The following is a 12,115-nucleotide window of genomic DNA, read 5'->3' on the forward strand; positions in this document are numbered from 1 at the left end:
ACATTGGGTTAGATGAAGTAACAATGACCTACGACAGATACCAGGATTTCAGATTTCTTGTTCCATTCAAAATTGAACCACTTGTTGTTGTTGTTTCAAAGCAGAAACCGATACCAATATGGAAGGCAACGTATTTAGCTTTCTTACCACAAACATGGATGTTTGTTATTGGTGCTTTCATTGCTGTAATCATTTGGTTATACTCTTATGAATGCATAGTTAATGATGTTGGTAAAAGTTTCATTCAAATTGTTCTGGAAGCATTTTCCATTCTTCTCAAAATTTCAGTAAGTCAGCCTTCATCTTCAGTACTAAGGGTCATCTGGTTCCTTTGGGCATATTTCTCAATTATAATAACTGTTCTCTATGAAGCAAATTTGTTTAACTTCCTCACGCTTCCTCACTACCCACCTGAAATAGACACTTTCAAAGACATGGTCAACCTTAAATACAGACTGTTTGGAAAAGATCTTCACAAAGAACTGTTAGAGAACAACACACATTCTTACCTGGACATGCTCTCCAGATCATTGGAGATTGACTATTTCTACTCTATTGATAAGGTAGAAACTGAAGGCGTTGGTTTGGTTTCGAGTTACATTGATGTGGAAAGAGCAAACCGATTCCATTCATGCTCAAATTGTCCCAAGCCTTATCATATCATGAGGGAGACAATTGGAATAATTCTTGATTCCATGTGTGTACCAAAATCTTTACCCTATCTTCTAAGAATGAATATCTTGACAAGGCGCTTTCTTGAATCAGGCATTATTCAGCTGTGGTTTGAATGGTCAAAGGGAAGGCCAAGTAGTGAGTCATGTTTTGTGAAATGCGAAACTGTGTTATCTTTCACACTGAAGCAACTTCAAATGCACTTTTTCATACTTATCTTCGGATCCATTCTAGCATTGATGGTATTTTTCTGTGAGCTCTTCTATTTCCGATGGACAATTAAGTACAGTAGTAATTAATTGAGTAGTACAGAGGTGAGCTACTGCACTTAATCTGACTCACAATGAAAGTTCATGATATGTTGCAATATCACAGCTATTGTTAGTTTGTTTGTTAAAAGATTGTAATGTGCACATCAGAACTTTAGACTGCAGCTATTGTCCAAGGACTTCAGAACATAAATGTAAATAAAAAAATTGATATGAACACCCTCTAAGTAATTTCACTTCTTGTCTGGGGGTATTTGCGCTACTCTTCCAAGTACCCAAGTAACCAAGAGTTGTTGGCCCGACAGTACTGAAAATGGTTGGTGAAACATAAGAACACACCGTTGGGCAATGGTAATTTTGGCTGTGGTTCCAACGTTTGTCCAACACATAGTTTTTACTTTTGGCCAACGTACTGAAAACTAAAGTATAGATAGATTTGTGTTCTCATATATATAATTTATTGTGCAACCAAATATAAACTCTAGTAGAAATTATTTGTGTAAAATTAAAAATAAATCCACAGTACTTTCTCATTCACATGGTACCATTGTTTTCAAGATACCTTCAAGTGGTAGCACAAGACACTTTCTATAGTTTACTTAGTTTTCCACCTTTCATGGAATTTAGTCTGCACATAACATTGTTTATTTTACATACATAGATCTTGAATCACCACCGCAAGAATATCTGTAATAATGTTCTTTTTCTGCTACAACTAAACAGACAAGCCATAAGCATTTCCCAACACATATTTCATCCATGGAAGCTGACAAAGGACTGGTGAGTGACTGCAAGTTAGGATTTGCTTCTACTTTCATTAATGAAATATTATATTTTCCATATGTGCTCTGACTAAAATTTTCGAAAGGAAACACTTTTACATGACACTTATTTTACACTCTAGTATTTACAGCATACTTTTGAAAGTTATCTTAACAGGAGAAAGTAATTTTTAAAACTGATTTTGACTCACTTTCCATGGTTGGGCAAGCATTGGTAACAACTGTTGCCTTTTCCATGTAAAAACTCTAGTTGGCACAATGATTCTGGTTACTTGGGCTACCAGGTATCAAACATCTTCAGTCAGACAAGGATAATATAAAATGACAGAAAGTGCGATGTGTACACAAACCTGTCCCTAAGTACTTCAAATATTTTACTTAAACTCTGATTTAAAAGATTGTTTTCAATAGCTTGCACAATATATAATAAGCAATATTTGATATATTTACGTTAAATGTATAAAAATATATATGAGAAAAGTTGGTTTAATGTGGTAACATGGAGCATATGCTACTGGATAACAGCTACCGTTGGCTTTATACTAGTTGTGTTTTGATTTTTAAAGGTATAAAAATGGAAGGTATTAATTGTTCCTAGGCCAAATTTTGATTATTATGGTCTTTCACGGGAATAATTTACATGACAAAGAGGAAAAAAAGTGGATTTTACACTTGAAAGAACTTAAATCAATTGGAAATTTTGGGTGCGTCAGTATTTAGGCTATGTTGCACCCATCACATTATACGAGCTCCACCCTCTTACCATAACTAAAATATAACTAACATAACTATAATGTCAGAGGAAAATAATATTCTTACTTGGGTTAAAAGCTGATGCTGTAAAGGGGCACTCAGAACACATGACAAAACCACAGGACAACACACATACAGCTCTACGAGGATTATACTGGTTGTACGTTCAGATGCCAGAGCCTTGTTAGTCTGCAAACTGGAGTCCAGGTATACTATGTGGAAGGGTCACCTCTTACACCCCAAACATAGATCACCTTTCCACAAAACTAGGCAAAATTATATTTGCCATTAATACACTGAAAGCAATATCAAACTTAGAAACATTGAAAATACTATATTACATCATGTTTCAATCTTTATTAACATACAGTATAATCTTCTAGGGAAATTCCACTAATAATAATAAAATTTTTGTGCTGCAAAAGAAAATTGTCAGAATAATAGCAGGAGCTAAGAGAAATACACCCTGCAGAAGACTGTTTAAAAACTTATTCATATTACCCTCACCATGCTTGTATACAGGGTGACTGGAAATTAGATGTATTCCCTGAAAGGGGTTAAAGTAGAGACAATTTGCAATAAATTTGACCATATGATACCCTGTCCGAAAATTAATAGTTTTCGAGATAATCGAGTTTCAATTGTTTTTGAAAAAAATGACAATTTTCCACATAAAAAGTTGAATTGAGAAAAAACTGCTCATTGTATGGAACATATTTCAGCGTTTGCTGATAGCTAACAAATAAGTGGTTAGTTGAAAAAAAAGTTTTTCCCAAATAACAATCACATGTAAGTAACGGGTGGGTCTAAACTTACAAGTGATGATAAAAAATTGCACTCTTAGTTTACTTGGCAACGTATTAATAAAACAAATGATATGACACGAAGCGTACAAATTACGTAAATTACTTCCTTGATTCATCAGCTATCCAACAAGGTACAAATGTTGCTGACATTCACATTTGTGTACAAGAAATAACACTTGATTCATCTTCATGTGTATGGAATCAATGAACAATACAATTAAAGAACATTACACGTCTTGCTCAAAGTGGGCACCTCCGTTACGAATGCAGGCACGCAGGTTTTTACGGATCATTTGGTCTCGTAACTCGTGATGTGATGGTGGCCTTGACGTGTTGACCAGCTGTTAAGATCCTCTCCCTGAGCTCTTCTCGCGAGTTTACCGGTGCCTTGTCATGTGGCTCCAAATGTAAAAGTCGCAAGGCGTCAAATCGGGAGATCGAGCCGGCCAGGGAATCGGTCCGCCTCGGCCAATCCATTTCTTTGGGTAATTTTCATCCAGCCACTGTCGCACGCCCAGGCAGAAGTATGGATGGGCGTAATCAACAATCATTTCATCGAGCCATTTTTCCTGCCCCAAATCTTAAATGGCATCACTTATGAAAATTTTTTGAGGAACGGGATGGCAATGTTGTTGGAGGATGTGCCTCTAGCTACAAGACGTGACATGATTTACCAGCATGATGACTGCCCAGCTCGATCCCCCGATCAATTTGACGCCTTGCAACTTTTACATTTGGAGCCACATGACAAGACACCGGTAAACTCGCAAGAAGAGCTCAGGGAGAGGATCTTAACAGCTGGTCAACACGTCAAGGCCACCATCACATCACGAGTTACTAGACCAAATGATCCGTAAAAACATGCATTCGTAACGGAGGTGCCCACTTTGAGCAAGACGTGTAATGTTCTTTAATTGTATTGTTCATTGATTCCATACACATGAAGATGAATGAAGTATTATTTCTTGTACACAAATGTGAATGTTAGCAACATTTGTACCTTGTTGGATAGCTGATGAATCAAGGAAGTAATTTACGTAATTTGTACGCTTCGTGTCATATCATTTGTTTTATTAATACGTTGCCAAGTAAACTAAGAGTGCAATTTTTTATCATCACTTGTAAGTTTAGACCCACCCGTTACTTACATGTGATTGTTATTTGGGAAAAACTTTTTTTTCAACTAACCACTTATTTGTTAGCTATCAGCAAACGCTGAAATATGTTCCATACAATGAGCAGTTTTTTCTCAATTCAACTTTTTATGTGGAAAATTGTCATTTTTTTCAAAAACAATTGAAATTCGATTATCTCGAAAACTACTAATTTTCGGACGGGGTATCATATGGTCAAATATATTGCAAATTGTCTCTACTTTAACCCCTTTCAGGGAATACATCTAATTACCAGTCACCCTGTATACTTCATCTGATGATGTATGTAAAAACTGACTTAGACGATTCCTTCAAATGTAACAACTCCTCACATAAATATTATACAAGAAATGGCAGCAACCTCACGATACCATCACACAACACCACATTATTTGAGAAAGGACCGAAATACATGGCTGTTCACTGTTTCAATAACCTTCCAAGTGATATAAAAATAACACAATCAGCTACCTCATATAAAAAGCATGTAAAAAAATACCTATCAGATCATTGTTTTTATTCTGTGAAAGAGTGCCTGACAATAAATTGCAAATTGTCACATCCTAAATGAACTCCTAGGACATGTCTATGTATGTATTGATTTTATCTATTATATGTATGTAAATTAATGTAAACCTTGCAACTAACACTAGCAAGAACAAGGAGAGTCAATGTTTTTTTAAATGTTATGTATAATATCATCATACTTGTACCTATTTGAAAATAATTATTAATTGTAATGTACTGACATGTTCCATACAATGTGTGGAAAACAACCACTGTACAATGGTCAAAGAAATGAAATAAATCATAAATCATATCATATCACTTAAATCGAATCTATAAATTTCCCTCCCCCAATTTTGATATATACATGAAATTTCTCCTTAAATTCTTTACTTAAATTTTTACCTCAATCTCACTTCATTTGGCAACACTTTTCTAGATATCATAGTCAGTGGCAGCAATTAGGGGGCAATTGACCCTATGTCCTCTTAATGAAGCCTTGTCTATCAAGAGAAAGTCAACTGTGCTTGCGCTCTCCCACCCCCATTTTGGCACCCAATTAGTGCTACTGGTCATAGTGGCTGCAACACTAGCGCCACAGTGGTAATTTAAATTGTGAATAGCTGGGTTATATTCTGTGAATACATTATGTTGCACTATATGGCACTATATTTAAATGATTGAAATTGCTTTACCTTGTGCGTTTGAATGTGTATGTATATGCTTGTGTTTTAGAAATTAGTCATTAACACCTAATGGCAAGTATGAAATGTATTTTCTACCTGTGAAGTAGCTTTACACTGAAGTTGACCGTAATAGAAAATTTTGTATTTCAAAACATCATATGAGTGTATGTTACATTCTTCTGTGCACAAATGTGCTCCTTGTACTATTGTTTCTACATAAAATATATTTGTGAATGTTGTGAGTACTTTCAAATTAGAGAAGTTTATTGGGGTCTCATTATTATATGATTTTTTTACTCATTGAACATGAGGAAAGGAGAGTGTTCATCATTGTAGAGCCTTTGGTTGTTATTGACACATGCAAACATAAATCTTTGCAACAAAAATAAGAAATTCATGAAATTCTGACAGAGTAAGATTTGACCATTACTTGAGAGCAGTTAGGTCTCATTTCCCATTGTCTTTGCTCTTGTTAACTTGACGAACTTAGAATAGAAATAAGAACTAAAGAATGAACAATGCAATGTGGGGGTCCGTGGTTGCATTCTACACCCTCGATTTTGCAAGGATTTTTTTTTTCTTATGAAGATTGTGTGTTTACAATTGTGAAGAACAAAATTCTGGATCGCGGAAACAAGTATTTACGACTGTACAGCCGTTTAAAGTTGAGATGTAGCCATTTGAAGTTGTGAGGTGGAAGTCTACTTGCGGCCATGTTAATTTCATTGCACACATATCGATGGATGTATGTAAATGTCGGTTTTTCAGGGCTATACCCCAAGAAATGTCATGAAAATTGTTGTCTAAATTTCCCGCTGATTCTGGTCTCCGCCCCTGGGGTAATTAACCTACCACCTGCTACCGCTATCGCGGCCCCGTCTTTCTCTATAGAGTCCCTGTGGAACGCATGTTAGTAACTGGCTGAGCCATCTGCCCCCAACATTATTTTCTGCACTGACACATGAAGGTTCCTAAAAATGAAGGCTAAAATATAACCTCAGAAGGTAACTTACCTCTTTTTTCCAAGGCCAGGCACTGAATTGCTGCTCGAAGTTGAATTTGAAAGAGAAGTAAGTTGTATGTCAAAAGTCTTTTGTCCTTTTCCACAGAATACTAGTTCCATCATAAAAATAAGAAGTCGCAAATTATCCCATCCCACAAGTCATTCAGAAAATACAACCCTCCCCTTTATGGCCTGCAGTTGCCAAAAAGAAATGTGCATGATTTGGATTTAGATTTATTTCATCCATGAATCACATTTGCATTTTCATGCTGTGATATTGGACATGTCAGTCAAACATTACAATACACTAATACAATGAAATATAATAATGTAATATACATACAATGAAATGATACCTTATCCTATTACAGATTTATGCTTGGAGGTGTGTACTTGTATTAGGTTTACTGTCTATACATAAAAGTAACACCAGTAAGACATGTTAAAGTTACAATATAAAAATACTATTTTGTAATGGATTAAAACATTAAATATTGAGAGATAATATAAAGGTAAGACTAATAACTAGAGCCCGGAAGTTCAGGCATTTATTTTTGTTAAAATAGGCAGGCAAAAAGGCATTTAGAATGTGGAAAATAGGCACTAAAAATGAGAAAAAAGGCAAAATATACCGAAAAAAGGCACATTTGGAAGTCGCTTACTTTTATCTATAATTTCTAGCAAAATGTTAAAATCTACATCGGGAAGAGCATTTCAATTTTCACCAAATTCAGGCACGTAACCATGTAACTTACCACTTAATGGCACACTAAATTTCGGCATTATGACAACTACACGATTCTTTCCCTCCAAAGTGCAGAACTAAACTAAAGATAGAGAACTTGATTTTGGAATCCATGCAAAGGCTCTTGGGCATTAGTGCTGTTTGTCAATAACGTCCTGACACGGACGCTGGACGTGATGACGTAATTGTGCAGACGTTCTGCAACAGGTTTTCAGCAGTCAATCATGCACAAGGAAATGTTAACCGAAAGGCAATATTCTAACTCAGCATGAAATACTTTTTTCTCACACTTTTCTCCTTCAGCAAAGTTGAAACATGCGTGAGTTCAATATTACTTAAATAAGGCGAAAATTATTCACATAATAAACGGAAGAAAAATAAATGCCAACAACGTTTTTTGGGATAAAAATAATTTATATACACACTTTTTTTTAAAAAAAATGGTCCAATTTCATTGAAAATGGCAAAAAAAGGGCATTATAATTAAAAATAGGCAGTGGGGTCCCAAATAGGCAAAATAGGCAAAATGAAAAGGCTTCTAAAACATTCGAAACAACATAAAAAATGTATATCCGGAACATTTTTATCAATATATCCAGTAGATAAGAAGAGGCATTTTGCCAAACTTCCGGGCTCTACTAATAACATTACTGAATTTGCACTCATGTGATATAACAGGTACAACATGTAAAATTGGGTCCAGCACTCTTTTGGATGAATCCATGAACCTCCAATCCATCAACCCACAACCGAGTTGATGGATTAGATGTCCAAAAATTCACTCACTGAGTAAACGCAAGGGTACAATAGATGATTTCTTAATTTGTTTTTGAATTTGGCTACTGGTTCAATAGTTCTTATATGATATGGTAACTTGTTGTATTGTTGGATGCCTGTGGATTTTGGACCTTTTTCAAATAGTGATGTGTTATGCATTGGAACTGCAAGATTGAAGTTATTTCTCGTGTTGTAATGATGCACTTCCTTGTTGTATTTGGAGAACATTGACAGATCCATTTTTACATGCCATAATAAATTAAGTATATAGAGGCAGGGTAGTGGTAGAATGTCAAGTTCCCTGAAGATTTCCCTACATGGTTCATTCCATTTCTTTCCCATCATAATTCTTAATACTTTTTTCTGAAGATTAAATACTTTTGTGCTGTTTGCTGCATTTCCCCAGAATATAATGTCATACGTTAGTTGTGATTGGAACAGGTTGAAATATAGGGTTTTTATTGTGCTCCATTCTGTAATATCTTTCATGATTCTTATGCCATATATGATTTTGCTTAATTTTCCTGCTAGATAGTTAATATGGATGTCCCAATTGAGATTTTCTTGTATCGATATGCCCAGAAATTTTGTGGAATTTTCAAATTTAATGTTTTCATTTTCTATGTTTACAGTTGATATGTTGTTGCTTTTATTTCTTGGGTGGTGGCATTTTATTGCTACTGTTTTGTTTTTATTTATTGTTAGTTTGTGCTGCTGAACCACTCTGAAATTCTCTCTGTTGTGTGTTTGATGTTTGGATTAAGTGTTTGCTCATTTTTACCACTCAGCACTATACTTGTGTCATCAGCATATAAAGTTGTTTTGGTTGGCTCTAAGTTTGATGACAAGTCATTTACGTATATGATAAATAGTATCGATCCCAGGATCGAGCCTTGGGGGACTCCACATGATACTTTACAAGGTTTAGAAAGGCAGGCAGATACTGAAGTGTTTTTTGTATGTAAGATTTCCACGATTTGACTGCGGTTTTGTAAATAGGACTTGAACCATGAGTTTACCAACCCCCTTGTACAGTCATGTTCAAAAAATCTGTCGCATGGATTTTTTCTAAGTCCAACGTCTTACGAAATTATGTTGGTAGCTCTGAAACAAGGAAGTGTTGTGAAATATACGATCCTCCAATCAGAGTGAAGTTCGATTCTGAGGAGCATCCGGCGTGACTCACGGTCTTGTCCACAGGAAGTTCAACCAATGCAGCATTTCCAAATATGAGATAACGTCCCCATTGGTTAAATATTGTTTCAATAATGCGAATTGGCAGAAAGATTGCGCAAAAGTTTACTTTGTCGTTTTAATGCTTTTAATTGTTTCAAATTAGTATTAAATTGTCCCAATTATAGTTCATGAGCTTAATATAATGTATTCATGTATGTGTTTGACAATCATATATATCACTCATTAGAACAATTTTCACATTGTTTTCACTACGTGAGATGGCATTTCATTGACATTTACGATAAAATAGTGGTTTGGGTGTAATAACAGTTTTCATTAATTAATTTAGAGATGCATTTTTATTTGTTGAGTTAATGATTAGGTTAATTCGTTATTTCTCGTGAAAAGAGGGAACCACAGCTGAAAGAAAATACACAACTTGTATTATTGAGGTCAAGAGTTCGTTTTAACATCACTTTTTGCACACATAGGCTAATCAGACTCGGGATACATTTAAATTGGAATCTGAAACATTATGCGACCTGACTGGAACTCAGAAAAGGACACACCGATTACAAGACGTCGATACATTACCACTTGGTCTGGCGAACGCCAATAATAATGAGGGGTTGTGGGAGTGGGAGAGGGGTGACGGAAAGTAGACAATAGTATTTTTGGGGGTATTTAATGTTATATTTATACACATACAAACCTAAGAATATATTTATTTTGATACATGTGTGTCGGGGGTGGGGAAGGGGGAAAAGAGAGGGACAGAAAGATATTGGGAGAGATGGGACGAAGAGGTGATTGTGGAAAATGTTTTATTTGACGTTCAGTAATAAAAACAATCAAATCAATGATGATTATCTTATAAATACCATATTTAATGTAAATTTGTTTTAACAATGGGGGCGGGGAGCTGTTTGTTTTACGTTCAGTGCAGGATAACAAGTGGACACACATAGTGGTTCGTATCTCACTTTAAACTGTAGGTCCAGGCCCCATTAGCCTATCTGTGTATAACGTGGATTTAGAATTCAGTAGAAAATAGCGTCGATCTAGTATTTTGGATTTTAGATGCGTTGGGACCACTAAAATTTCCAATTCTTATAATAAGAAACCTGTCCTCATATTACCATTTTGAAAGAGAAAGAGTTAATTGTATAATCTTTCGTTGTTAGTTTCAAAGAAGACTAATTCAAATAGTAACAATGGGAACGAATAAAGCTTACGAAAAGTTTTTGCCACCGTGCGGATTTGAACCTATGACCATTAGAGTGACAACCCAGTGTGATAACCACTACCCCACGAGTTCGTTCCTTCTTATGGCATGATTATGAGATAAGACCAATTCGTTCAATATGCATTAGAAATATAATCCCCACCTGCCTCTTTATAAACAACGCACCCAAACGCTCCTTTGTAGCAAATGAAATAAAGGTGGTATGAATGTCACAAAACATTTAAGCAAAATCTACTATATTTACGACGCAATCGTTTTACATGGAGAGGCTACAGCTTCGAGAATTGAGGTTGTGGTTTGACTGTAATTGTAGGATACCCCATATCTATAAGCCAAGGCTCTAGTGTGCACTAGATTAGTTCATTTGTAGTGACGTGCTCAGGAATTTGTAAAGAGGTATGTGAATATAAAAATGTGTTAATGCTAATTTTTTAAACAGTGAACTCATAATTTAATATCTCATTATCCTACTTAGGAACTAATTAGTATTGCAGGAGTCATACTGAAAAGAAATCTCAGTATGACGAGAAATTAGATTTACGGATGGAATAGTTTTCATATTTCAAAACCTCGACGGGCCATGGGCTATCTCCCGACTGTCAGTCTCCCTTCCACAATCCTACCTAGAGTTATCTTCAACTGGCAACGAGGTGATGTTGGTCAGCACGTCGAACCCTCAGCCGTTATAGAAGATATCTGAAACCAGGTTACACCAGTCACTCGTAGCTCCCCAATTTCCTCACGATGGTGGGTTGCCACTGGTCCTATACAGATAACAGGCCGAGAACCCAGGACGACTCGAATCCATGCCATCTCGCTGCAGTTGGAATCCAAAGCACAGAGTCTTAGACCGCACCGTTACGGAGGAGGAGAGATTTCATATTTTGTTTCTTATAAATGTCGACAATATATTAAATGTATTACGCACCAAAAATTAGTGTAAAAAAATAGCCGGTTCTATAAGAGATTCGAACTTTCGATCTTCACTCAACTAGGCCGCTATTTTTAACAATTTCCCATTTTCTCACTCAATAACCTTCATTGAACGTTTGTCTTAAGAGTCGTTAGCAACCTTGTAAACCTTATTAACCTATCTGCTGTCTATCACAAATGTATTTTACAACCTGGAGTAAATTTTGATGTCTGCAATTTAGAACTTGACTTTCGTGGTAAGTAATTCTCTACCGTCTACTATAATAAATAAATCAAAGTCTACATATCTCATATTTTGTAAATGCGAAATGTCATTGTTAAATGTTAGAAACTATTTCTTATTCCACCGTTAGTTCCAAATTTAGCCACAGCATTCTGGAAACCAGCGTGAAACGTGTTTCCCACACTTCCAAGGTCAGGTGAACCCTTATCAGTTGCATTGGATGTGAACATGTTACTTCATACGTCATGGTACTGTGGTGGATTTCTTCCCCTTCCCCTTTTACCTTGAACGGAAGTTATCCCCGACTGGGCACGACGAATCAATCACAGAAAAGCAGACTGTCTAGTAAATCGCATGCCATGTATTATTTTGAGCTCCTAGGT

The 12,115-nt window shown here is 35.8% G+C and overlaps 1 protein-coding gene across 2 annotated transcripts in view; it reads left to right on the forward strand.

Annotated features, from left to right (window-relative positions):
• Window positions 1–5,587: 5,587 nt before the first annotated feature.
• Window positions 5,588–12,115, forward strand: part of LOC145980653 (cilia- and flagella-associated protein 61-like) — a 94,551-nt gene continuing 88,023 nt past the window's right edge. Inside the window, exon 1 of one of the 2 annotated variants that reach the window (XM_083113703.1) lies at window positions 5,588–5,701. The gene's annotated coding sequence lies outside the window, so the exon portion shown is untranslated. The remainder of the gene's footprint in view (window positions 5,702–12,115) is intronic. The other variant, XM_083113704.1, reaches the window with a different exon arrangement.

This window comes from Lepisma saccharinum, chromosome 28, assembly GCF_977018435.1.
Source record: "Lepisma saccharinum chromosome 28, izLepSacc3.1, whole genome shotgun sequence".
In the NCBI taxonomy this organism is placed as follows: Eukaryota; Metazoa; Arthropoda; class Insecta; order Zygentoma; family Lepismatidae; genus Lepisma; species Lepisma saccharinum.